Genomic DNA, 27,852 nt, shown 5'->3' with positions numbered 1-27,852 from the left:
GTCCGTGTCATTCGTGTCTCCGCCAGCTCAGAGGACCAACAACACTTGTCTGCCACCCTAATTGTGAAAGGAAGAAAAAATTCCAGACAATAGTTTGGCAAAGATCCTGATATTATCATTATTCCTTATATCTCAGATCAAATTCAATGGCTTCTTCAATCTAATGATGATTGGGCCATAGCCTGTGCCTCCTTTGTGGTTACCAGAGACAATCATTATCCAAATGACCCCCTTATACAATTTGTAAAGATACATTTCTTGACTTTCCCCAAAGTCACCTCCAAGACTCCACTTCTTGAAGGAATCTTGTTGTTTACAGATTGTTCCTCAACTGGCAAAGTTGCCTATGTAGTACAAGATCGGGTTACTTCAGTGCAGTCCCCATATTCCTCTGCCCAGTTGGTAGAATTGTTTACAGTCATTCAGGTTTTTAAAGCGTTACCAATGACCCCATTTAATTTGTATACTGAGAGCACCTATGTGGCCCATTCCATTCCTGTATTAGAGACAGTTCCATATATTAAGCCTGCTTCTACTGCTTCCAAATTATTTGTGGAGATTCAATCCCTAATCATCAAAAGGACAGTGCCATTTTTGTGGGACACCTGAGAGCCCATTCTGTCCTGGGTGGTCCTCTGCCGTATAGAAATGCCCTGGCCGACGGGACCACTTGCAGCATTCCCCACCCTACTTGATTCCATAGACTTGGCTAAATGGGCTCATGCTCTGCATCACTTAAATGCCTCTACCTTTCACCAAATGTTCAAGATTTCCAGAGATCAAGCAAGAGACATTGTTAAGTCCTGTGGTGGCTGTGCCACTCTGCTCTTGGTTCCTCACCTAGGAGTCAACCCTAGGGGACTCATCCCTAACAAACGATGGCAGATGGATGTTACCCATTTTCCATCCTTTGGAAGGTTAAAACATGTGCATATCACAGTTGATACCTATAGTGGATTTAAACATGTGTCTCCCCTTCCTGGAGAGGCATTGTGTGATGTGATAACATACACTCAATAGTGCATGGCTGTCATAGGAAGACCACAGATCATCAAAACTGACAATGGCCCCAGTTATACAGAAACCAAGGTCCAACAGTTTTGTTCTCAGCTTGACATCAAACATATCACTGTGTTTCCTATAATCCTCAGGGACAGGGCATCATAAAATGAGTCCATCGGAGTTTTAAAAATATGGTTCAGTGCTTGAGTTAAGTCACAGATGCTTACTCCCCCTTGATGCCTCAAAACAGGCTCAATCATGTTCTCTTTGTTCTTAACTTCTTGTCTCTAGACAACGAAGGCAGGTTGGCAGCTGACCACCTGTGGCATCCTAAATCACAAGATTCTCATACATTAGTGCGATGGAGAGATCCCCTCACTGGACAATGGAAAGAACCAGATCCCGTCCTTATTTGGGGATGCGGGTCTGCTTGCATCTATGACAAAGAGAATGCTGGCCCAAGATGGTTACCAGAGAGGCTAGTAAAAACTGTTAACCTGCCTGTGTCCAGAATGGAGCAACTATCTCCTCCTAAAACAAACCTCATTTCTTTTCCAGATGCTGCTCCAGGCAAGGATACTCATGATCCTGTGGCTGACCACAACAACCATCAACCTTCAACTGCCTTTACCCAAATCTCCTAATAATAGACACATCCCTTGGAATTACACATGAGTGGTCCTCTCAGAGAGAAATGATGTTGTCTGGGCCACTTCCAAGACTTCCACCAATATTTGGCCAGCCTTACTCGAGTGTTTGTAGACTAGCACAGGGAGCGGCAGCCCCTTGCAGTCTCGAATACCAGCTAGATTTACACAAAGTCCCAGAAGATAATGTGCCTAACACCCAGAGTTATAATCCTCACAATTTGATTTGAGTCAGTCAAACCTGGCTTCTATAATTCCATCAGGAGAACTGTACATCAAGATACAGGTTTGCCCAGGGCACCATCATGGCCGCTCCTTCCATCATAAGTGTGGTGGCAAAGCTGATTTTTCTTGTGCCAGGTGGGGTTGTGAGATCTCAGGGACAGCCTATTGGAATCCTATCTCCTCTGGGATTATATTACTATCTCCCAAAATTTCTCACCACCCTAGAATTCTGTAAATGTCAATCCTGTCTGTAAAAATTCTGACCACATCACCTTGGGTTGGTGCCTTCCCTTGTCCATTACATTTACAGACCATGCTAAATCCAAAGATTCTCATGAGGTCTCTGCCTTTATCAATCAGGCACAGATACTGGCTTCACCTTTACCATTAAGCTCCTCAAAGAACCCATTCATGCCAAATTGTCAATTCCTTCTGGTCCCAACCTTTTTCTAGTCCCCTTGCCAAAGCCACCCAAAAAACCTGACCCTTCATCTTTTACAGAAACTGCTCATACCTTTACCTCAAAAACTTCCCTTGCTCCCATAGTCAATCTCCCCCCACCCCTTCATTCAAACCAAGAACCTTATCCTTACCTTAGTGAATCAAACCTTCCTTACACTTAATGCCACCTCCACTAAACTTGTTGATGACTGCTGGCTGTGTTACCATTCCCAATGACCTTTTTATGAAGGCATTGCTGTTCCTGGCTGTTTTACCCCTACAAATAATTCCCACCATTGCCATTGGCAACCTAGGGAGTAGAACAGTTTATCCCTCTCTTGGGTCTTGGATTGGGCCTCTGTGTGACTTCTATTACACCTTCTTCACAGTATGTCCACCTTTGTAATATTACCCTTGCACCTGATATTAGTAGCCAGTATGTAGTTCCCCCAAATGATACTTGGTGGGTTTGCTTTGGTGGCCTCACACCCTACCTTTCAGCCAGTGCCTTTTCTGCAGAAAATTCTGATTTTTGCATTCTTGTACAATTGGTTCTTCATCTGATTATCATTCAGAAGAGTTTTTTTTTTTTTTATTTGTGGGATCAGTCCACTGATTCCTCCCCTTCATTGACAGAGACATCCAGTGTCTCCAACAAGGCATCAACAACCTCTCTGATTCCCTCTCCTCCTTAGCTGAAGTCATCTTCCAAAATCGTGATTTACTCTTTTTATAGCAGGGAGGGCTGTGTGCAGCTCTAAATGAAAAATGTTGCTTTTATGTAGACAGGACAGGGACAGTCAAAGAAAGCATGAGAAAAGTCAGAGAAGGCCTAGAGAAGAGAGAGAGAGAGAGAGAGAGAGAGAGAGAAGAAAGCTGATATAAAAATTGGTTTTCAACCTCTCCATGGTTGTTAACCCTACTTCCTTCCATTTTGGGATCATTAGTTGGGTTGTTTTTCTTTCTTTCTTTTGGTCCTTGGGCCTTTAACACACTTACTAAGTTTGTGAAATGTCATAAAGATGGTTTGGCAGCGAAACCTATCCAGGTACATTATCATAAGTTAGCTATGGAGGACCAAGAGACTCAAAACGGAGTTGATATTCCATCCAGGGTGTTTGCCAAACCCATCTCCACCCAACCTAAAAAATGGTACTCCTGCCCTTGGACCAAGTAGAGAAGGAACACCCAGAACCCCCTCTGACTGGTGATATAAGTCCTTGCTTGAGGTGAGAGGCAAACCACTGCAAGGGAATATAAAGCAAAAACTAAAAATATCTTTCTGGGTTCCCTGAGGGACAAGCCTGACTGCATAGGGGTTGATGTCCAAATTATCCCCTCTCCAGGAAAAATACATCAGGATGAGTATGGTCTCATAGACAACACCAGGAGGACTGGAGCTATTACAAGGTCCTCTTTAGTCACTGAAGGTCAGTCTCTATCCCTGCCTTGGCAAAGATTAAAATCGCCACTATCCTCTATACAAAGAAAATGGGGGAGATGTTGGGAGCATCCTTAACTGCCTTGTCAGCCATAAGTGCTTACTGGTACAAAGTCTTGGCTTCTGTGGAAAAGTACTAGCCTAGTTGAGAACAAATAGCTATAGATCTTGAGAACAGGTACCTAGCAACCCATTATGTTCTGTTCTTCCTGCTGAATTTTTACCCAGCCAATATCCTGTTCTTCAGAACAGGTGCATTCCCCAGGGACAAAACAACCCTACTTCACCCCCCCCTTACCCAATATCCTGCTTCTATGAGTATATAATCTGTGTGGGAATAAAAAAAAATTGTCAGCTTGATCAGACCTCCTGACTTGCTGTCCGTTCTTTGCATCTCTCGTCCCTCCATTCTATTACAGGTGATCCCCACTCCTGTCCCTGTCTACTGTCCCATGGGACCGGGACAAGTTAGCTTATCTTTCTTCTGAATTCTGGTACATGGTCTAACCAGTTATACAATTGCACTTTTAACCTTATGTTAACTTTATATTTAACCTTATATTAACCTATGTTACTCTTTTTTTTATTTGATACATTATTTATTTTTTATCTTCCACATTTCTTTCAGCACAAAGAAAAGTAAATTTTTTCAGCCATTTTGCAAGATGGAAAAATAAAATAAAAATAAAAAACCTTGCTCTAGCATAGAAAAATAAGTGCTGTTTGGGGCAGGAGAGGAAGTCCCTGGTGTATCAATGTCATCAGCTCACAGAGTGACACATCATAGCCTTCTCACAAATGAATATGCTTGTAGGTCCAGTGGGACCTGGGATCCCAAGCCCATAGACCATACTACTTGTGCATTTCCAAAGAGAACCATCAGGCTGTACATTGACCAACTCATATGTGGAAACAGTGACAGTAAAATACAAAGTGATTCAGCATTGTTAGCACTCTCTAAGTGTCACTGTAATGTTTTGAAATATGCAAAATTATCGGAAATTTCAATAATAAATAAAACATTTGAAGAAATTAATTTTCTTTTAAATCCAATTACAACCTAAACTATGTATAAAGCAATACCTATATCTTTTAGATAAAAGAATAAATTGTCATTGAGTTTGAAAATATTAGAATGGAAAATAAACATAATCACAGGCTTTATGGAGACATAACCTTATAAGAGAGGTCAAAGAATAATACTAACCCAAAGGTAATTACCAGTCATGGATTGCACAGTAGACATTTAGCTTCTATGATACCATTCCGTAATTTACATGTGTTTTCCTTCATAGATAAAACCTAGTGAACTATTATGTTTACTTGTTTTCAATTAGAATCCATAACTTATGCAAATATGGCTTTTTAGAGTCTCGGGCAAATAGTAATATTTTGCTTTCTAAACCCAGTTGAGTACAGATCTTTATTCTTTATCACTTTTCCCTATTTTTATGGTATTGAAAAGACTGGAATTAGGGAAGCAGAAAACCCAGCCTGACCAGGGTCACAAGTCCCTTCTGGTCAGTGCCAGCACTGACACACCTTGGGCACAGAGTCTGCGGACACCCCCAAGTTTCCCAGAGGACTCTCCATGAGATCTTAGGACCTCTGGTGAGTGGAACATATCTGCTGCTCTAATCCAATCTCGAGGGACCTGAGACAACATTAATTAGGGAAGCAGAAAACTCAGCCTGACCAAGGTCACAAGTTCCTTCCAGTCGGCACCAGCAACCAGCACCAGTACCGGGACACCTTGGGCGTGGAGTCTGCAGACACCCCCAAGGTGTCCAGAGGACGCTCCATGGGATCTTAGGATCTCTGGTGAGTGGAACACAACTTCTGCCAGGAGGCAGGTTCGAACACCAGATATTTAGGCACCTTCCCTGCAAGAGGAAAGCTTGCCTGCAGAGAGTACTCTGACCACTGAAACTCAGAAGAGAGCTAGTCTCCCAGGTCTGCTGATAGAGGCTAACATAATCACCTGAGGAACAAGCTCTAAACAGAGACAACTATAACAACTAACTCCAGAGATTACCAGATGGCAGAAGGCAAACGTAAGAATCTTACTAACAGAAACCAAGACCACTCACCATCATCAGAATGCAGCACTCCCACTCCACCCAGTCCTGGGCACCCCAACACACCCGAAAAGATAGACCTGGATCTAAAAGAATATCTCATGATGATGGTAGAGGACATCAAGAAGGACTTTAATAACTCTCTTAAAGAAATACAGGGGAACACAGCTAAACAGGTAGAAGACCTTAACGAGGAAGCACAAAAAATCCTTAAAGAATTGCAGGAAAATACGACCAAACAGGTGATGGAATTGAATAAACCATCCAAAACCTAAAAAGGGAAGTAGACACACACACAAAAAAAAAAACCCCATGGTGAGGCAACGCTGGATATAGAAACCCTAGAAAAGGAATCTGGAACCATAGATGTGAGCATCAGCAACAGAATACAAGAGATGGAAGAGAGAATCTCGGGTGCAGAAGATTCCATAGAGAACATTGGCACAAAAATCAAAGAAAATGCAAAATGCAAAAAGATCCTAACTCAAAACATTCAGGAAATCCGGGACACAATGAGAAGACCAAACCAACAGATAATAGGAATTGATGAGAATGAAGATTTTCAACTTAAAGGGTCAGCAAATATCTTCAACAAAATTATAGAAGAAAACTCCCAAACCTAAAGAAAGAGATGCCCATGAACATACAGGAAGCCTACAGAACTGCAAATAGACTGGAACAGAAAAGAAATTCCTCCCGACACATAATAATCAGAACAACAAATGCACTAAATAAAGATAGAATATTAAAAGCAATAAGGGAAAAAGGTCAAGTAACATATAAAGGCAGGCCTATCAGAATTACACCAGACTTTTCACCAGAGACTATGAAAGCCAGAAGATCCTGGAAAGATGTTATACAGGCACTAAGAGAACACAAATGCTGGCCCAGGCTACTATACCCAGGCAAACTCTCAATTACCATAGATGGAGAAACCAAAGTATTTGACGACAAAACCAAATTCACACATTATCTTTCCATGAATCCAGCCCTTCAAAGGATAATAACAGAAAAGAAGCAATACAAGGACGGAAACCACTCCCTGAAAAAGCAAGAAAGTAATCCTTCAACAAACCAAAAAGAAGACAGCCACAAGAACAGAATGCCAACTCTAACAACAAAAATAATAGGAAGCAACAATTACTTTTCCTTACTATCTCTTAATATCAATGGACTCAATTCCCCAATAAAAAGACATAGACTAACAGACTGGCTACACAAACAGGACCCAACATTTTGCTGCTTACAGGAAACCCATCTCAGGGAAAAAGACAGACACTACCTCAGAGTGAAAGGCTAGAAAACAATTTTCCAAGCAAATGGTCTGAAGAAACAAGCTGGAGTAGCCATTCTAATTTCAAATATAATCGACTTCAAGCCCAAAGTTATCAAAAAAGACAAGGAGGGACACTTCATATTCATCAAAGTTAAAATACTCCAAGACGAACTCTCAATTCTGAATATCTATGCTCCAAAATGCAAGGGCAACCACATTCATTAAAGAAACTTTAGTAAAGCTCAAAGCACACATTGCACCTCACACAATAATAGTGAGAGACTTCAACACCCCACTTTCATCACTAGAGAGATCATTGAAACAGAAACTAAACAGGGACACACTGAAACTAACAGAAGTTATGAAACAAATGGACCTAACAGATATCTACAGAACATTTTATCCTAAAACAAAAGGATATACTTTCTTCAAAGCACCTCATGGTACCTTCTCTAAAATTGACCATATAATTTGTCACAAAACAGACCTCAACAGATACAAAAATATTGAAATTGTCCGATGATTCCTATCAGACCACCATGGACTAAGGCTGATCTTCAATAACAACATAAATAATGGAAAGCCAACATTCACGTGCAAAATGAACAACACTCTTCTCAATGATTCCTTGGTCAAGGAAGGGATAAAGAAAGAAATTAAAGACTTTAAAGATTTTAGTGAAAATGAAGCCACAACATACCCAAACTTATGGGACACAATGAAAGCATTTCTAAGAGGGAAACTCATAGCTCTGAGAGTCTCCAAAAAGAAAGCAGAGAGAGCACACACTAGCAGCTTGACAACGCACCTGAAAGCTCTAGAACAAAAGGAAGCAAATTCACCCAAGAGTAGTAAACTTCAGGAAATCATCAAACTCAGGGGCAAAATCAAACAAGTGGAAACAAGAAGAACTATTCAAAGAATCAAACAAATGAGGAGCTGGTTCTTTGAGAAAATCAACAAGATAGATAAACCCTTAGCCAGACTAACTAGAGGGCACAGGGACAGCATCCTAATTAACAAAATCAGAAATGAAAAGGGAGACATAACAAGAGATTCTGAAGAAATCCAAAACACCATCAGATACTTCTACAAAAGGCAATACTCAACAAAAATGGAAAACCGGGACAAAATGGACAAATTTCTAGACAGATACCAGGTACCAAAGTTAAATCAGGACCAAGTTAACGATCTAAACAGTCCCATATCCCCTAAATAAATAGAAGCAGTCATTAATATTCCCCCCCCCCAAAAAAAAAAGCCCAGGACCAGATGGGTTTAGTGCAGAGTTCTATGAGACCTTCAAAGAAGATCTAATTCCAGATCTCTCAAACTATTCCAATAAATAGAAGTAGAAGGTACTCTACCCAACTCATTATATGAAGCCACAATTACTCTGATAACTAAACCACAGAAAGATCCAACAAAGATAGAGAACTTCAGACCAATTTCCCTTATGAATATCGATGCAAAAATCCTCAATAAAATTCTCGCTAACCGAATCCAAGAACACATTAAAGCAATCATCCATCCTGACCAAGTAGGTTTTATTAAAGGGATGCAGGGATGGTTTAATATACGGAAATCCATCAACATAATCCATTATACAAACAAACTCAAAGACAAAAACCACATGATCATCTTGTTAGATGCGGAGAAAGCTTTTGACAAAATCCAACACCCATTCATGATAAAAGTCTTGGAAAGATCAGGAATTCAAGGCCCATAACTAAACAAGATAAAAGCAATCTACAGCAAATCAGTAGCCAACATCAAAGTAAATGGTGAGAAGCTGGAAGCAATCCCACTAAAATCAGCGACTGGACAAGGCTGCCCACTTTCTCCTTACCTATTCAACATTGTACTTGAAGTCCTAGCCAGAGCAATTCGACAACAAAAGGAGATCAAGGGGATACAAATTGGAAAGGAAGAAGTCAAAATATCACTTTTTGCAGCTGATATGATAGTATATATAAGTGACCCTAAAAACTTCACCAGAGAACTCCTAAACCTGATAAACAGCTACAGTGAAGTAGCTGGATATAAAATAAACTCAAACAAGTCAATGGCCTTTCTCTACACAAAGAATAAACAGGCTGAGAAAGAAATTAGGGAAACAACACCTTTCTCAATAGTGAAAATTAATATAAAATGCCTTGGCGTGACTCTAACTAAGGAAGTGAAAGATCTATATGATAAGAACTTCAAGTCTTTGAAGAGAGATATTAAAGAAGATCTCAGAAGTTGGAAAGATCTCCCATGCTCATGGAATGGCAGGATCAACATTGTAAAAATGGCATATTGTCAAAAGTAATCTACAGATTCAATGCAATCACCATCAAAATTCAAACTCAATTCTTTAATGAATTAAAAAGGGCAATCTGCAAATTCATCTAGAATAACAAAAAACCAAGGATAGCAAAAACTCTTCTCAAGGATAAAAGACCCTCTGGTGGAATCACCATGCCTGAACTAAAGCTGTACTACATAGCAATAGTGATAAAAACTGCATGGTACTGGTATAGTGACAGAGAAGGAGACCAATAGAATAGAATTGAAGACCCAGAAATGAACCCACACACCTATGGTCACTTGATCTTTGACAAGGGAGCTAAAACCATCCAGTGGAAAAAAGAAAGCATTTTCAACAAATGGTACTGGCACAACTGGTGGTGATCATGTAGAAGAATGTGAATCGATCCATTCCTATCTCCTTGAACTAAGGTCAAATCTAAGTGGATCAAGGAACTCAACATAAAACCAGAGACACTGAAACTTATAGAGGAGAAAGTGGGGAAAAGGCTCAAAGATATGGGCACAGGGGGAAAATTCCTGAATAGAACAGCAATGTCTTGTGCTGTAAGATTGAGAATTGACAAATGGGACCTCATAAAACTGCAAAGCTTCTGTAAGGCAAAAGACACCACCAATAAGACAAAAAGGCCACCAACAGATTGGGAAAGGATCTTTATCTACCCTAAATCAGACAGGGGATTAACATCCAATATATAAAAAGAACTCAAGAAGGTAGACTCCAGAAAATCAAATAACCCCTTCAAAAACTGGGGCTCAGAGCTAAACAAATAATTCTCACCTGAAGAATATCAAATGGCTGAGAAGCACCTGAAAAAATGTTCAGCATCCTTAATCATCAGGGAAATGCAAATCAAAACAACTCTTGAGATTCCATCTCACACCAGTCAGAATGGCTAAGATCAAAAATTCAGGTGACAGCAGATGCTGGTGAGGATGTGGAGAAAGAGGAACACTCCTCCATTGTTGGTGGGATTGCAAGCTTGTACAACCACTATGGAAATCAGTCTGGTGGTTCCTCAGAAAATTGGACATAGACAGGAGGATCCTGAAATATCGTGTCCACTCTCGACCAGTAAGAACAACACGGCCACCAGTCCTTCTAACAGCAGTTTATTCAGCAAACTTCAGTCTTCATCTCTCTCTCTTCATCTTTTTCCTCATCTATCTCCCTCAAACCCCGGGCCTCTCACTCTTATATACTCTCAGTCCCCATCCACTCACAGCAGGCCACGTCACCTCACCAGGCATGCAGGTTCAGCCAATCAGGGCGGCAGGGGCATGTCTCCACCAAATATGGACTTGTTTAAACCGCCAGCATCATGGTGCACCTGTGTAATTCTCATGATGGTCGTGGCTTATTTTCAGGTATATGAGGAAGTCAGGTGCAAGTCATAAGACTTGGCTGCAGTCCATGGCGCCTTCTTGGGATTGCTGCCACACCCGCTCCTCACACCGCAATGCTTCTCCTGGGCATATATCCAGAAGATGTTCCAGATGGTAAGAAAGACACATGCTCCACTATGTTCATAACAGCCTTATTTATAATAGCCAGAAGCTGGAAAGAACCCAGATGCCCCTCAACAGAGGAATGGATACAAAAAATGTGGTACATTTAAACAATGGAGTACTACTCAGCTATTAAAAAGAATGAATTTATGAAATTCCTAGGCAAATGGTTGGATCTGGAGGACATCATCCTGAGTGAGGTAACCAAATCACAAAAGAACTCAAATGATATGTTCTCACGGACAAGTTGATATTAACCCAGAAAATTAGAATACCCAAGATATAAGATATAATTTGTGAAACACATGAAACTCAAGAAGAATGAAGACCAAAGTGTGGACACGTTGCCCCTTCTTAGAATTGGGAACAAAACACCCATGGAAGGAGTTACAGAGACAAAGTTTGGAGCTAAGATGAAAGGATGCACCATCTAGATACTGCAATACCAGGGGATCCATCCCATAATCAGCCTCCAAACGCTGACATCGTTGCATACATCAGCAAGATTTTGCTCAAAGGACCCTGATATAGCTGTCTCTTGTGAGAACATGCCAGGGCCTAGCAAACACAGAAGTGGATGCTCACAGCCAGTTATTGGATGGATCACAGGGCCCCCAATGTTGGAGCTAGAGAAAGTACCCAAGGAGCTAAAGGGAACAGCAACCCTATAGGTGGAACAACAATATGAACTAACCAGTACCCCTGAGCTCTTGACTCTAGCTGCATATGTATCAAAAAATGTCCTAGTCGGCCATCACTGGAAAGAGAGGCCCATTGGTCATACAAACTTTGTATGCCCCAGTACAGGGGAAAGCCAGGGCCAAAAAGTGGGAGTGGATGGGTAGGGGAGTGGGGGGGAGGTATGAGGGACTTTTGGGATAGCATTTGAAATGTAAATGAAGAAAATACCTAATAAAAATATTTAAAAATAAGAAAGAAAAAATTCTATTTGCTTCCATCCTAAAGGATGAGATGAACATTGAAGGGGACCGTCCAACAGAGAAACCATTAGATACTTGTGGTCACTGAACTCCTGGACTTAAATGAAAATAAACACAACTTCAATACCTTAGCTTAAAAATATAGCTAGAGACTCGAGCCCCGGACTACCTTGCCAGCGGAGTTGCCCGACACCCGCAAGGGCCCACACAGGATTCCCCACGGGATCCTAAGACCTCTGGTGAGTGGAACACAGGGCCTGCCCCAGTCCAATCGCGTGTAACCTGAGACTGCGGTACGTAGGGAAGCAGACTACCCGGGCCTGACCTGGGGCACAAGCCCCTTCTGCTCCACTGGAGCCCTGGGCTACCTTGCCAGCGGAGTCGCCTGACACCCGCAAGGGCCCGCACAGGATTTTACATGGGATCCTAAGACCTCTAGTGAGTGGAACACAACTTCTGCCAGGAGTCCGGTTCGAACACCAGATATCTGGGTACCTTCCCTGCAAGAAGAGAGCTTGCCTGCAGAGAATACTCTGCCCACTGAAACTAAGGAGAGTGCTACCCTCCCAGGTCTGCTTATAGAGGCTAACAGAGTCACCTGAAGAACAAGCTCTTAACAGAGACAACTATAACAGCTAGCTTCAGAGATTACCAGATGGCGAAAGGCAAACGTAAGAATCCTACTAACAGAAATCAAGACCACTCACCATCATCAGTGAGTACATATCATGTGAGTTCTTTTGCGATTGTGTTACCTCACTCAGGATGATGCCCTCCAGGTCCATCCATTTGCCTAGGAATTTCATAAATTCATTCCTTTTAATAGCTGAGTAGTACTCCATTGTGTAAATATACCACATTTTCTGTATCCATTCCTCTGTTGAGGGGCATCTGGGTTCTTTCCAGCTTCTGGCTATTATAAATAAGGCTGCTATGAACATAGTGGAGCATGTGTCCTTCTTACCGGTTGGGACATCTTCTGGATATATGCCCAGGAGAGGTAATGCGGGATCCTCCGGTAGTACTATGTCCAATTTTCTGAGGAACCGCCAGACTGATTTCCAGAATGGTTGTACAAGCTTGCAATCCCACCAACAATGGAGGAGTGTTCTTCTTTATCCACATCCTCACCAGCATCTGCCGTCACCTGAATTTTTGATCTTAGCCATTCTGACTGGTGTGAGATGGAATCTCAGGGTTGTTTTGATTTGCATTTCCCTGATGAATAAGGATGCTGAACATTTTTTCAGGTGCTTCTCAGCCATTTGATATTCCTCAGGTGAGAATTATTTGTTTAGCTCTGAGCCCCAGTTTTTAAAGGGGTTATTGGTTTTCTGGAATCTACCTTCTTGAGTTCTTTTTATATATTGGATGTTAATCCCCTGTCTGATTTAGGGTAGATAAAGATCCTTTCCCAATCTGTTGGTGGCCTTTTTGTCTTATTGATGGTGTCTTTTGCCTTACAGAAGCTTTGCAGTTTTATGAGGTCTCGTTTGTCAATTCTCGATCTTACAGCACAAGACATTGCTGTTCTATTTAGGAATTTTCCCCCTGTGCCCATATCTTTGAGGCTTTTCCCCACTTTCTCCTCTATAAGTTTCAGTGTCTCTGGTTTTATGTTGAGTTCCTTGATCCACTTAGATTTGACCTTAGTGCAAGGAGATAGGAATGGATCGATTCACATTCTTCTACATGATCACCACCAGTTGTGCCAGTACCATTTGTTGAAAATGCTTTCTTTTTTCCACTGGATGGTTTTAGTTCCCTTGTCAAAGATCAAGTGACCATAGGTGTGTGGGTTCATTTCTGGGTCTTCAATTCTATTCTCTTGGTCTCCTTCTCTGTCACTATAACAGTACCATGCAGTTTTCATCATAATTGCTATGTAGTACAGCTTTAGTTCAGGCATGGTGATTCCACCAGAGGTTTTTCTATCCTTGAGAAGAGTTTTTGATATCCTAGGTTTTTTGTTATTCCAGATCAATTTTCAGATTGCCCTTTCTAATTCGTTGAAGTATTGAGTTGGAATTTAGATGGGGATTGCATTGAATTTGTAGATTGCTTTTGGCATGATAGCCAGTTTTACTATATTGATCCTGTCAATCCACGAGAATGGGAGATCTTTCCATCTTTTGAGATATTGTTTAATTTTTTCTTCAGAGACTTGAAGTTTTTATCATACAGATCTTTCATTTCCTTAGTTAAAGTCACATCAAGGTATTTTATATTATTTGTGACTATTGAGAAGGTTGTTGTTTCCCTAATTTCTTTCTCAGCCTGTTTATTTTTTGTATAGAGAAAGGCCATTGACTTGTTGGAGTTAATTTTATATCCAGCTACTTCACTGAAGCTGTTTATCAGGTTTGTTGAAGGATTAGTTTCTTGCTTTTTCTAGGACTTGGTTTCTGTCCTTTTATTGTTTTTTTTTTCTGTTATTATACTTTGAAGGGCTGGATTCATGGAAAGATAATGTGTGAATTTCGTTTTGTTGTTGGTTACTTTGGTTTCTCCATCAATGGTAATTGAAAGTTTGGCTGGGTATAGTATCCTGGGCTGGCATTTGAGTTCTCTTAATGTCTGTATAACATCTGTCCAAGATCTTCTGGCTTTCATAGTCTCTGGTGAAAAGTCTGGTGTAATTCTGATAGGCCTGCCTTTATATGTTACTTGTAGTTTTTCCCTTACTACTGTTAATATTCTATTTTTATTTAGTGCATTTGTTGTTCTCACTATTATGTGTCAGGAGGAATTTCTTTTCTGATCCAGTCTCTTTGGAGTTCTGTCGGCTTCTTGTATGTTCATGGGCATCTCTTTAGGGTTGGGAAGTTTTCTTCTATAATTTTGTTGAAGATATTTGCTGGTCCTTTGAGTTGAAAATCTTCATTCTCATCTACTCCTAATTATCCGTAGGTTTGGTCTTCTCATTGTGTCCTGGATTTCCTGGATGTTTTGAGGATCTTTTTGCATTTTCTTTGATTGTTGTGCCAATGTTCTCTATGGAATCTTCTGAGATTCTCTCTTTCATCTCTTGTATTCTGTTGCTGATGCTTGCATCTATGTTTCAAGATCTCTTTCCTAGGGTTTCCATCTCCAGCGTTGCCTCACTTTGGGTTTTCTTTATTGTGTCTACTTCCCGTTTTAGTTCTAGTATGGTTTTGTTCATTTCTATCACCTGTTTGGATGTGTTTTCCTGTTTTTCTTTAAGGACTTCTACCTGTTTGGTTGTGTTTTCCTATTTTTCTTTAAGGACTTATAACTCTTTACCAGTGTTCTCTTGTATTTCTTTGAGTTATTAAAGTCCTTCTTGATGTCCTCTACCATCATTATGAGATATGCTTTTAAATCCGGGTCTATCTTTTCGGGTGTGTTGGGGTGCCCAGGACTGGGTGAGGTGGGAGTGCTGCATTCTGATGATGGTGAGTGGTCTTGGTTTCTGTTAGTAAGATTCTTACGTTTGCCTTCTGCCATCTGGTAATATCTGGAGTTAGTTGTTATAGTTGTCTCTGGTTTGAGCTTTTTCCTCTCGTGATTCTGTTAGCCTCTCTTAGCAGACCTGGGGGACAAGCTCTGTCCTGAGTTTCAGTGGTTAGATCACTCTCTGCAGGCAAGCTCTCCTCTTGCAGGGAAGGTGGACAGATATCTGGCATTTGGACCTGCCTCCTGGCAGAAGATGAAGGCCCAAAACAGGGCTTGTCCCAGAATCTGTGTAGCTTCTGTAGTCCACACTCTCACCTGTGCAGATTAGTCTTGGCAGTATCCAGGAACCAAGATGGCTCCCCCAGATGCTGTGGCAAAGCCCTCCCGGGCAGCGCTGACACCTCTCCTCTGGCAGGAAAGGTGCCTGAATGCCTGGAGCCCAAAATTCGGTCTGCCTCAGAAGCTCTGTGGCTTCAGCCTGTCCCAGAAGCTGTTAGCTTCTATTGTTCACAGTCTCACCTGCACCAACTAGTCTCTGCGGAATCTGGGAACCAAGATGGTTACCCCAGATGCTGTGCCTGCAGCTCCTTGATTTAAGCTAGATTAGCTGACTATTGAGTGTCAGAGGCCTGCTTGCCTCTTCCTCCTCCCAGTGTGTGGGTTACAGGCTTAAGCCACCAGTCTCAGCTTTTCATGTTTGTTCTGGGAATCCAAACACAGGTCTTCGTGTTTGAGAAACATGAGACAGGTTCGCATGGTTGATGTACAGAACTGACTGTGCCATGTTTCCAGATATGCTGTAGCTTAGAGAGCTGGGGAAAGTAGAGGATGGGAGAACTTTTCCTCAGAGAATTTTTATTCACGCTTCTCTCTAATTTTTATTTTAGCTTTGCCATCCAAAGTGACCCAGAAAAATCTGATAAATAGAAGAAGTATTTGGGGTCACAGGATCTAAGCTGACTTCTTATTACAGTTGCACTCTTAAAGAGACAGAGAAAGAGGGTGCAAAGTGTGGGTGTCTAACCCAGGGTGTTGAAAGAGAATTTAGGAGGATCTGTTGGGAGGGAAGACAGTGGGATTGTAGATGCGGCAAATGGCTGGGGAAACTCCAGCCATTTCTTGAAAGCATTAGAACCCTGTTCTGTAGCTTTCCCAGGAGCAGTGTGGGGAGCCCTGCTGAATTCTCCTCTACTGAGAGACGCAGTCTATTTGCCAAGCACAGCTAAAGAACACTTTTCAGTTCTGTGTAGTTGTTATAAGTCCATATAGCCATGGATCTTTAGCATGGAACCTGATTTTCAGTCTACTTTTTTTCAAATGTGTCCTGACAAGTCTAGTCAAGTTAGAAATGTTTTCATCCTCTTGTTTCTTATCCTAAATGATATCACTAAAATATATCGACAACTTCAGGCTTATAAGGTATAAAAGTATATATTAGCTTTCTCTTTCACGCATGATCTTCACCCGAGAGGCAGGGAAGTGAGCTGAAATGTCTTAGTTCCTAAAAATAGACAAAATTGTTTTTTGTTGACACGTAGAAGATTCCAGCCATCCACACAGATTGAACTGTCAATGCATGTTACCTTGAGATTGCTCATGGAAATTGATGAGCATAGGGAAGTCTGGAGAGACATGACATGCTACTTTCATCTCTAGAATAAAGGCTAGAATATATTTCCCAGCAAGAGTCCGAAACTAATATCAAATGCCAAAGCTTGTCACTTCCCATTGACGTGTGTTAGAGCTTGAATCTGAAGTGGCTTTACAGACTTATGTGTTTTACTAGTTGGTTCATTTCTACACTGTCCTCATCTGTTAAACTGTCCCGGAAACCATGAGTTGAGTGTATTATTTGAATGTGGATATTGATCAGGCTCTCTGACCCTATTGGCTAAGAAGGAGAATTGTCTATGCTTATTTCAGCCAACTTTCTTCCCAATAAACTCAATTTGACCTGTTCAGCATGCTTTCCTTCTGACTAACTACTTACATCCTCATTAGAATGCCCTAATAGACATGTCAGTGCTGCTGATGGAAATGTCTCTGTTCATCACAACTGCCTGACTCCAAATGGGAAGGCAGTCTTCTGAACACATTAACATTTATGTCCTGTGATGGTCTCTCCTACTTCTGTCACCAACAGTATGATTTAATTTTTTTTTAGTTGATTATACAGGGTTACATGAAGCTTTTTTTTTTAAACACAACTTACACACTACACATACATGCACACACACACACGCACACGCACACACACACACACACACACACACACACACACACACACACGTATGCACGCACCTCACACACAAACTGTAAGCAAAAAGAGTTAATTCCCAACCAACAAAACTCCAAATCAACTATCAAAACCAAAAGCTTGTCTCAGACTATTACCATGTGCTTGAGTCTGAAATACCCACCCCTCAAACGCATGTATTTAAATACTTGGCTCCCAGGTGGTGGTTGGAGTTAACACCTGGGTCTTCCTTTATACTCTCTTCAGCAACTAGTCCTTCTCTGACCTTAGTTCCTAGTTTTAGGCCTTTATGGGAAATTACCTTTAACTAATATCAAGCCTAATTTTGCTTTAAAAGGCTCCAACATATATACTCTTGACTTCTCCCAGTTATGACTCCCAGAAGAAGGTTCTGTTTCTTTCAGAGTTCATTCCTCCTCTTTTGATAAAGATGGGCTGGGCAGCTGTGATTAAATTGACTGACTCCTATTCCCAAACATATTAGGGCTCGCTCTTATTATTTACATGCTTAATTCTCCTTTAACCATGAAGAATCCTGGTTCCTTCAGGCTCAACTAATCGAAGCTACCATTGGAAAGCTGTGGCATGAAGTAATGCAGAGGTAACCTGCTTGTGGGAAGTATGCAACACATAGAAAATCTTGAAAGCCAAGTATATCCTGATACCTGTATCAGGATATAATTTGCTAATTCTCCATTAGGTTTGGAGCTCATCTTTCAGGCAGTTCCAAGATAAAAACCACACTAGCTGCATCTAATGTGAAATGGTCATGTTTAAGAAGGAAAATTCAGTTCCTGAGAGTTTAAAGACTTTCAGCCATTAGACTTTGCAGGCAGTGACTCACCTACCCAGACAGCTCCCTTTAACTTTAACTTCAATTTCCTTTAACTTCTAGACTACTTTTAAACCTATTTAAAGTTTTGAGGGAGCAACATTTTTTCCTAACATTTTCAAAACAATACAGAGTGTGAGAACTGTGGAATGGATTGGTGTATCATCCCTTCTGTCTGCTTTAGTTCACCAGGCTCCTGTCAAGCACACGCAGGACCAAACACCATGTGACACATTATCTTACCCTCAGGGCTGACATTGTTTTTTGCCCATGTTTATAAATGAGGTTTTATTAAAACACATCCTTAGTCATTGCGTGTTGCTTGTGGCTGCATTCTGACAAGGACTGGCTGAGTGATTGGGAGAGATACTGACGCACAAAGCCTGAAATATGCTCCCTGGTTCTCAGTATCAACTTCATCTGTCTACACGTTCGCCTTGCATGTTCCATCCAAGGAACCTGGATTTTGTTTTACTCCAGAACATTTATATTTGTATATTACTAATAATGCACACATATGCACACACACACACACACACACACACACACACACACACACATACACACAGAGAATATGCCATGGTGTGTGTGTATGTCTGTGTGTGTGTGCTTATGTGTGCATCTGTGTGTGTTGGACAGAGGAAATCTTGTGCATTGGTCCTCTCCATTCACTTTTAAAAACATTTATTGTGCAAGGTTGAAGAAATGGCTCAGCAGTTAAGAGCTCTGGATGTTCTTATAGAGGACACAAGTTTGGTTCTCAGCACTCATTGGCAGCTCACAGCTGTCTGTAACTTGAGTTCTAGGGCAGCAGTTCTCAGCCTATGGATTGAGATCCCTTTTGGGGTGGGTGTCAAACAACCCTTTCAGAGGGGTCATATATCAGATATCCTGAGTATCAGATATTTACATTATGATCCATAACAATACCAAAACAACAGTTGTGAAGTAGCAATGAAAGTAATTTTATGGTTGGGGGGGGGTCACCACAACATGAGGAACTGTATTAAAGGATAGGAGCACTAGGGAGGTAGAGAATATTGTTCTAGGGGAATCTAAAGCCTCTTCAGATACTAGGCACACACATGGTGCATAGACATACATGCAGAGAAAATACTCATACTCATAAACATTTTGAGAATGATTTTATTTTTAGTTAAAATATAATTATATCATTCACCCTCCTTCCTCCATGCCCTCCCATATATTCTTTTTCTGTCCCCTCTCAAATTCATGGTCTTTTTCCTTCAACAATTATTATCAACACACTCACATATATATGAACACATACAAAATACACCTGCTGAGTTTGTTTAGTGATGCTTTTATGTATGTTTTAAGAATATACCATCTGCTTTTGGATAACCAATCAGAGGGCTCATTTCTCGGAGAGACTGATTCTTCTCTCAGCAGTTGTTAATTCCTATGGCTCTTTATCTAGAGGTGAGGCTTTCCCCATCCACATTGACATGGCCGTTGATACCATTATCATTCAGGTAGCGAGGGTTTCATGAGTATACTTTTTCTGTCATATCTACAAGACCCAATCTCTTGCTAAACTCCCTGGTCCTCTGCCTTTCAAGCTCTATCTGCTCCCTCTATCTTGCTGTCCCCTGAGCTGTAGGAATATGGGTTGTGTTTTTATGTGGGTTCTGGTACTAGAACTCATCCTAAGCAGCAGGTTGAGCTATTGTATCAGCCCCTTGAAGTCCAAAAGCATTTGAAAGGGATTTTGTATGTATTTTACCTGAAAGAAATTGTGGTTGGCCATTTGAAAAGTGTGGAGAAGTACAGAGGAATAAGCTGTGATGTCACTAGCTGAAGGCCTCAACTACTAGGTTTTAATTTTATTTTATTCTATATGTTGGTCCTTTGCTATGGACTCAGTCACCCAGAGTTGGGCAGCTCATCCCTGAGCATCAGGGCTTCTGGATCTTAGATGAGCGATGGCATTGGCAGCTGACTCTCAGAGTAAGGACTAGGGGTAGTAGTAAGTGTGCTGCTGGCCGCGATGAGGATTCATGGTTGTTCTCCAGGATATAAGAAAAGTCTCCACTGTGGTTAAAAATGGAAAGATAATTTAAACAATCTTCTGGAAAGTAGCAAGCAAGGGAGAGAGAAAAGGGATCAGCCAAAAGAGCATCACAATGAGAGGCCACAGGAGGGTGCGAAGAAAGGTGATGCTTTGACGTTGAAGGTGTCTCTAGTCACCATGGAATATTATTCAGCCACAAGGTGAAATCTTGCTTTGCCTTAGCTAGCTTTGTTTTTCTTAGAGAGAAGGAGGATGTATAGAAACTAATATACAGGCAAAAAATAAATTAAAAAGACCATGAACAATAGTGTGTGCAGGTGTGTGTTTGTGTGTATGCACTCAAGAAGGAAATTGCCAAGGATGCAGTGAAAACTCAGCCAGAAAAGGGCTTGCCATGCAAGCTTGAGGGCCCAAGACAAATCCCCAGAGGCTGTGTAAGAACACTGGCAGTAGTGGTATGTGCTAGTAATTACAAGGATAGGGGGGCAGACAGGCAGATCCCCTGGGCTAGCTGGCCCGCTACTCTAGCCATACAGAGAACGTCAGACCAATGGGACACATGTCAAAAAAAACAAGGTAGGTGACTCTTGATGAAAAATACCTGGGCCCCCAATGGAGGAGCTAGAGAAAGTATCCAAGGAGCTAAAGAGATCTGCAACCCTGTAGGTGCAACAACATTATGAACTAACCAGTACCCCGGAGCTCTTGACTCTAGCTGCATATGTATCAAAAGATGGCCTAGTCGGCCATCACTGGGAAGAGAGGCCCATTGGACACGCAAACTTTATATGCCCCAGTACAGGGGAACGCCAGGACCAAAAAGTGGGAATGGGTGGGTAGGGGAGTGGAGGGGAGGGTATGGGGGACTTTTGGGATATCCTACCATACCTGATTCTGTCCCTCTTTTTCCTGTCCCCATCCCCTCTTCCTCCCAAAGCCTTCCCACCCTCTACTTCCTTTGATTATATTGTTCCCCCTTCTAAGTAGGACTTAAGCATCCACTCTTTGGTCTTCCTTCCTCCTGAGTTTCATGTGGCCTGTGAGTTGTATGGTGGGTATTCCACCCTCTTTGCCTAATACCCACTTATCAGTGAGTACAAACCATGTGTATGTTTTTGTGATTGGGTTACCTCACTCAGAATATTTTCTAGATCCATCCATTTGCCTGCAAATTTTGTGACATCATTGTTTTTAATAGCTGAGTAGTACTCCATTGTGTAAATGTACCACATTTTCTGTATCCATTCTTCTGTTGAGGGACATCAGGGTTCTTTCCAGCTTCTGGCTATTATAAATATGGCTGCTATGAACATAGTGGAGCATGTGTCCTTTGTACATGTTGAAGCATCTTCTAGGTATATGCCCAGGAGTGGTATATCGCTGGATTCTCGGGTAGTACTATATCCAATTTTCTGAGGAACTGCCAGACTGATTTCCATAGTGGTTGTATCAGCTTGCAATCCCACAAACAATGGAGTACTGTTCCTCTTCCTTCACATCCTCACCTTCATCTGCTGTCTCCTGAGTTTTTTGATCTTAGCCATTCTGATTGTTGTGAGGTAGAATCTTAGGGTTGTTTTGATTTGCATTTCCCTAATGACTAAGGATGTTGAACATTTCTTTAGGTGCTTCTTGGATATTCGAGTTTCCTCAGTTGAGAATTCTCTGTTTAGCTCTGTTCCCCATTTTAAAATAGGGTTATTTGGTTCTCTGGAGTCTAACTTCTTGAGTTCTTTGTATATATTGGATATTAGCCCACTATTGGATGTAGGATTGGTAAAGATTCTGTATGTAACAAAATGCTGGTCCTGTTTACGTATCCAGTCTGTTAGTCTATGCCTTTTTATTGGGGGAATTGAGTCCATTGATGTTAAGAGATATTAAGGAATAGTGATTGTTACTTCCTGTTATTTTTCTTATTAGAGGTGGAATTATGTTTGTGTGGCTATCTTCTTTTAGATTTGTTGAATGAAGATTACTTTCTTGCTATTTCTAGGGTATAGTTTCCCTCCTTGTGTTGTAGTTTTCCATCTATTATCCTTTGTAAGACTGAACTTGTGGAGAGATATTGTGTAAAGTTGGTTTTGCCATGGATATATTAGTTTCTCCATTTATAGTAATTGAGAGTTTTGCTGAATATAGTAGCTTTGGCTGGCATTTGTGCTCTCTTAGGGTCTATATGACATCTGCCCAGGGTCTTCTAGCTTTCATAATTTCTGGTGAGAAGTGTGGTGTAAATCTGATAGGCCTGCCTTTATATGCTACTTGAAATCTTTTTTCCCTTACTGTTTTTAATATTCTTGCTTTGTTTTGTGCATTTGGTGTTTTGACTATTATGTAATAAGAGGAATTTCTTTTCTGGTTCAATCTGTTTGGAGTCCTGTAGGCTTCTTGTATATTCATGGGCAACTCTTTCTTTAGGTTAGGGAAGTTTTCTTCTATAATTTTGTTAAAGGTATTTACTGGCCCTTTAAGTTGCGAATCTTTGCTCTCTTCTATACCTATTATCCTTAGGTTTGGTCTTCTCATTGTGTCCTGAATTTCCTGGATGTTTGGGGTTAGGAGCTTTTTGCATTTTGCATTTTCTTTGACCGTTTTGTCAATGTTTTCTACTGTATCTTCTGCACCTAAGATTCTCTCTTCTATCTCTTGTATTCTGTTGGTAATGCTTTCATCTCTGACTCTTGATCTCTTTCCTATGATTTCTATCTCCAGGGTTGTCTCCCTTTGTGATTTCTTTATTGTTTCTATTTCAATTTTTAGATCCTGGATGGTTTTGTTCAATTTCTTCTCCTGTTTGGTTGTCCTTTCCTATAATTCTTTAAGGAATTTGTGTGTTTCCTCTTGAAGGGCTTCTAGTTGTTTACATGAGTTCTGTATTTCTTTAAGAAAGTTATTTATGTCTTTCTTAAAGTCCTCTATAATCATTATGAGATGTGATTTTAAATCAGAGTCTTACTTTTCTGGTGTGTTGGGGTAACCAGAGATTGCAGTGATGGGAGAACTGGGTGCTGATGACGCTAAATAGCCTTGGTTTCTGTTGCCTATGTTCTTGCACTTGCCTGTTGTCATCTGGTTATCTCTGGTGTTAGCTGGTCTTGTTGTCTCTGACTGTGGTTTGTCCCTCCTGTAAGCCTGTCTGTCAGTACTCCTGGGAGTCCAGCTCTCTCCTGGTGGGATTTGGGTATGGAAAGTTGTGGCACAGGGTCAGCTCTGGGGCACAGATGGAAACTGGAAAGATTCTGTCCCTGACTGCTCTTCAGTTCCTGTGTCCTGATGGCTCTGGGTGAGTCCCTCTTGGTTCAGGAATTTGAAAAGTAGTGATCTCACCTGTGCTCTCAGGTGTGTCACCACTCCTGGGAGACCAGTTTTCTCCTGTCGGGATTTGGCTACGGAGAGCTGAGATATAACTTTCTATTACCTCCTGTGATGGTTTGCATGTGCGTAGCCCAGGGAATGGCACTATTAGGAGGTGTTGCATTGTTCGAGTAGGTGTGTCACTAGGGGCATGGGCTTAAGACCCTCATCCTAGCTGCCTGGAAGTCAGTCTTCCACTAGCAGCCTTCAGATGAAGATGTAGAACTCTCAGCTCCTCCTGTCCCATGCCTGTCAGGATGCTGCTATGTTCCTGCCTTGTTTATAATGGACTAAACCTCTGAACTAAGCCAGCCCCAATTAAATATTTTCTTTTATAAGACTTGCCTTGGTCATGGTGTCTGTTCACAGCAGTAAATCCCTAACTAAGACAACTTTCATAACACTTTAAAAGTTTGATCTCATATCTGAGGACTGTGGGTAAGGTAGCTTGTTTGGTGACTGAATCCATGGCTGGTTTTGCATGGTGTGGACCAGGTTCATTATTTGCAGGGCCAGTGATGCTATCAACAAAACACTTTATTCAAAGCACTCTCTTCAATAAAGGAGCAGCCATGCTGCCCGAGTACCCTCAGAATTAGGTTGTCTTTGTTAAGGCCACCCAGCTTTCTATAAATTGTATAGTTGAGACATTTGGACTTCTATTATCCCTAGACCATAAGACTCAAACAGGGCTGTCTGTCATATGGAATGTTCTCTCTCTCTTTCTCTCTCTCTCTCTCTCTCTCTCTCTCTCTCTCTCTCCCTCTCTCTCTCTCTCTCACACACACACACAGAGTTGTTTATGGCCTTTTAATTTTATCACCTGTATACTAGTTTCTTTAATCCTTCTTTCTCCCTAAAAATCAAAACAGGCTAAGTCAAAATTTTGCCTTGTAGAAGAGACTACAAATTGTTTAGCTATTGTTTCCTTAAAGACAGGTAGGAAGGAATAAACAGGAAAAAGGGAGAACAAACTATATTATTCTCCTAAACACCCTAAAAAGCAGTTGTGAAAGACACCTTGGAAGAGCATTTTTTCCCTCTGAAAAATCACCTCTATGGCCATCATTCTATACTTCTTAAAACCTGCCATGCTCACAAGTCCCATCTATCCCTAGATAGGCTGTGGGATACAACGTGGGCCACATCATACAACATCACATATAGGGCAAAGGCTGAAATTTAGCAAAAACAAACGGCTCCTGTGGAGCACAGACGAGGGGAAAGGCCTCTTTTCTTCTTGTTGTTGTTTTATGGTAGCATCGAAGATTAAACTCAAAGCTTCACATGTGCAACCATTGAGCTGCATCCCCAGCTAAGGGAATAGCCCAGGTGGGACTAAAATTTGAGACCATTCTGCCTCTTTCCCTTTACCATCTCCTACCAATATGTGCCACCATAACTGCCAGAGCATCCTCTCTTATAACCATAGATTTTTTCCCCTGGAGATCTCTTCCCCAGTCACGTGCATTTTATTTTGATCCTTGCTAGCGGTTTGCTACACTTTGTTCAGAGGTGATGAGCATCCATAGACATTCCATACTTCTGAAATATCTTAAGTAAAAATGTCGTTTTTAACTCTTGAAGATTGCGACTGCACTGAAGTCACCATTTCAAGCATGACTTAATTGGGCTAGGACCTGATAGGACCTGTGATATATCTCTGTCAGCATTTTTTTGCACAGGCTGCCAGGCCGTTCTGCCTTTTTGCTGGCTGAGATGGGTAGATGCTTCATTCCCTGTCAAGTCTCCCGGGAAGGAGAAACCTCCTTGGAACAACTCACCAGGCCTGGCTGAGTTAAAGCTTTTCTGTGCTGTCTGTGACTCTCTTTTCTCAGACAGGCGCCATCTCTATGCACAGCGCGCAGCTGGCAGAGCTCAGGAGCTGAAGAAAAACGACAAAGGGCACACTTTGAAACCAAGGTCACCTCCTGGCACCTGTTACTCATCGCCAGACAGCAGGGTCACCTCCACTGCTGCCAGGAGATTAGCATTTTAGCAAAGTAGAGCAAGACCCATGCAGCACCTACCTGAGTTCTTAAGCATCAGTTCTAAGTGTGCTCCCTCTTTCTTTAGGTGGCCTCAGAGAGACTTAACTGACTCAGCCTTGGTCATGCCCCTCGCACCCTCCATCTTTCCCTTCTGCAGTGTTTCTACTTAACTTCCTGAGCTACAACTCCCAGGATTTCTCGTCTTTGCTTCATTTATGTCTATTTATACTCCTGGAGGCAACTCTTAATCTTCAAGACACTTCTCAAACACTCTCCCTGCCCTTCCTGTGTTTAGTTATTGCTATCTGCATCTGTGTGTTCATTAGCAGCTCTGGCATGCTTACGCAGGATTTATAGTGCTAAAGAGTGTTTGTCGTTTGTCTCTACCTCTGGATTTAGTCACAGAGAAGGACCACGCCTATTTCCGTGCCCTCAGAACTCAGGAAAGCGGTTGGTGTCAAATAAATGAGAAGTGCTTCAAATTAAGACAGGGCGATAGTTACCGGCACTCAGAGAAATGCTTTCTTACAGTCCGTGTGGGTGGCGATCTAAAAATAAGCCTCTCAAGTCCAACTTCCAAGTCCAGCTTAGAAAACCTCCAGCACTTCCGCTGAACTCCGAATTCCTAGGCCCATCTGTGCATATTTATATCACTCCTGCTTGTCTTACAGAGCTTGAGGGCACGGAACGCCCTAAGCAGAATTCTAGATTTTATTTTTGAACCCCTGTCCTCATCTTTGATTTTTCTCCTTTTCAGTTAATGACATCATTGTACTTTTAGTTGCTGAAAGTAAATATTTTGCAAACAGCTCCAATAAATTTCTCATATAGTTGTACCTATTAATTGATTAACTAATATTAATCCAACCAACCATGTTGATCCATACCACCATGCTTATATTTATAGCAAGAGCCTGCTAACTGGGTTTCCTGCTTCCACCTTTGCCTGCTTCCTGCCTTCTCATGGTCTATTTTTAAAACAGCAAGTAGACCAGCCATTTAGTATGGTAAGTCAGCTTATAGTTTTTCTTTTCTCAAACGTCTCCATTTTGTTCCATGACCTTCCTCAGCACCTAAGCACTACCCAGAATATAGTAAGAATTAAATATTTGTCAAATGAGTAAATTAACATTTAAGTTTTAGTATGCAATAAATAAAAAAAACTAACCCAGATAAATACCAAGAACTTGCAATTTAAATTAAAGTATGCTACACAAACATTCCATATTCTTGTATATAAATATGTTTAAAGATTTATTTATTTGTATGTATGCATGTGTGCTACATGCCTAGCACCCATGAAAGTCAGAAGAGGGTATCAGATCCCCTGAAACTGGATCATAGACTGTTATGAGTCTCCATGTAGGTGCTGGGAACTGAACCCAGGTTCTCTGTAAGAACAGTAAGTGCTATAGACCATCGAATCATTGCTCCAGTCCATATAAGCATGCTTTGAATATCACCAAAAAGAGTACATCCATTTTGTCTAGCATTAAATTAATCACAAAACAACATTTTGGCCCTGGATGGTCACATCACATACTGGAAAATTGTGAACTGGATTTGATTTGAAAGTAGGGAATTGGATTTAATTGTTTTTCACATGCTCTTATAATGCAAGATGCTCATGGTGTGTGTGTGTGTGTGTGTGTGTGTGTGTGTGTGTGTGTATGTGTTGTGTGAGTGTTCATGAACACCCATTCTTTCTCTGTCTCTCTCTATCTCTGTCTCTCTCTTCAAATACAGTCTAGACTTGCTTTTCTGGAATACCATTTGATCTGTTTCTTTAAAAAAAATATCTTAGTTAATTTAATAGAGAATTTGGGAAATGACCTTGACTGAAGAATCCAGTCATTGTAGACAAAACAGGAGTCCCATGGAAGAGAGGACCCAGCCTGCTGGGTTGAATGGTTTAGGGAGAAAATGTGCTAGGGACTGGCTTGAGGGGATAAAGCTCCTTTTTTTTTTTTTTTTTTTGTCAAGGACTAATCTTTTTCATCCCCCTTGAGACTCCAGCCAGGGCGACTGAGCACAGTGTCCTTGACTCGGAAAAGTCATGCGGCCAGGGAATAAATTCCCAAGTGCAGCTC

The 27,852-nt window shown here is 41.3% G+C and overlaps 1 long non-coding RNA gene across 1 annotated transcript; it reads right to left on the bottom strand.

Moving 5' to 3' along the window:
* On the bottom strand, positions 1-25,975 carry Gm40649. Its single transcript, XR_871648.1, has 3 exons — positions 25,802-25,975; positions 25,556-25,656; positions 1-57 (listed from the first exon to the last, which is right to left on the bottom strand). It is a non-coding gene; the product is annotated as a predicted gene, 40649 (long non-coding RNA).
* Positions 25,976-27,852: the final 1,877 nt, after the last annotated feature.

This window comes from Mus musculus, chromosome 10 (assembly GCF_000001635.26).
Source record: "Mus musculus strain C57BL/6J chromosome 10, GRCm38.p6 C57BL/6J".
Classification (NCBI taxonomy): domain Eukaryota; kingdom Metazoa; phylum Chordata; class Mammalia; order Rodentia; family Muridae; genus Mus; species Mus musculus.
This window is presented reverse-complemented; position numbering and strand designations above follow the sequence as displayed.